General features: G+C 25.8%; 1 non-coding gene across 1 annotated transcript; it reads right to left on the reverse strand.

Moving 5' to 3' along the window:
• Positions 1–829: 829 nt before the first annotated feature.
• TRNAS-AGA (transfer RNA serine (anticodon AGA)) lies at positions 830–911 on the reverse strand. The gene has a single exon. It is a non-coding gene; the product is annotated as a tRNA-Ser (tRNA).
• Positions 912–1215: the final 304 nt, after the last annotated feature.

Consider the following 1215-nt stretch of genomic DNA (forward strand, 5'->3'; position numbering starts at 1 on the left):
ATGTATTATCTAATTTTTATGATATACCTTTAGACAATGTAGGGGGATATATATCTCCTTCATCAAATTTTTTTAAGATTAACTAGTCTTTTCTTCTTATCTTAGCACAAGAAATCTTTAAAATAATATTTTCATTTAGTAATAAACTTTATTATTCTTTTATCTTCTTCTATGTTAAAAATTAATTCTTATTTTTTTTCTTCGGAGAGTGACATAAAATCTATATTATTTATCACATCTTTAAAATTATCCAAAAGAATTTCTTTTAAACCTTTTGATCCGACAAAAATCTTCAACTTAATTTTTTATTTTTAGTATTTTTTTATCAAACCTAGGTAATAACAAGATCTAAAATAACTTATAAAAATTATTATTAATATTTAGAACTAGGAATTAAACCCAAGGATCTAACCAAATAACTACCGAAAGAAACTTTAATATGCATCATAATTCAAGGGGGAATAACTAAAAAGAACTTGGGAATGACCTCTTAATCAAGCAAACAACATTGACGTCTTGGAAAATATAAAAGTTAGGATGAGGAGGAATACGACGGTTCCATCGTAATATAAGACTTGATTTCATTGGGATCACGATCGTTATCACCTTTATCTTATCTTCATAAAAAAAAAAAAATTATAATGTGGTCCAAAAAAAATAAAAATATAATTTACTTTGGAATAACACATACTTAGTTTTTTCTAGATAATTTTTAAAATTTATGCAATATAATATTAATTAAGAAAACAGGATTACTATTACCAAATCACGTCATGGCTTCAAACAGCGTATATTATTCCAAAATCGAATTCCATATGATGTAAAAAAACGTGGTCGGCAGGTTTCGAACCTGCGCGGGCAAAGCTCACATGATTTCTAGTCATGCCCGATAACCACTCCGGCACGACCACATTTGGTTATGTTTTACCTAATTATATATAAATTATCTTTCTAAACGCTCTTTCGTAGCTCGACTTTTAGACTCTTTGTATTATCTCAAATTTCTAATATCCAAATTTGCATACCTATCCCTCGTGATTTTTGGTATTTATTTATTTAAATATAAGGTTAATATGTAACCATTCTCATTCAGTTTATCATTTGTTATCATCAATTTCTTCATTTATTATGGTTTAAATATTTTGATTTTTCATTATAACTATTATTATTAAATAATTTATTTAATATCATTAAAAAATTTTATTATGGTCCAAA

This window comes from Musa acuminata, chromosome BXJ3-10, assembly GCF_036884655.1.
Source record: "Musa acuminata AAA Group cultivar baxijiao chromosome BXJ3-10, Cavendish_Baxijiao_AAA, whole genome shotgun sequence".
Taxonomy (NCBI): domain Eukaryota; kingdom Viridiplantae; phylum Streptophyta; class Magnoliopsida; order Zingiberales; family Musaceae; genus Musa; species Musa acuminata.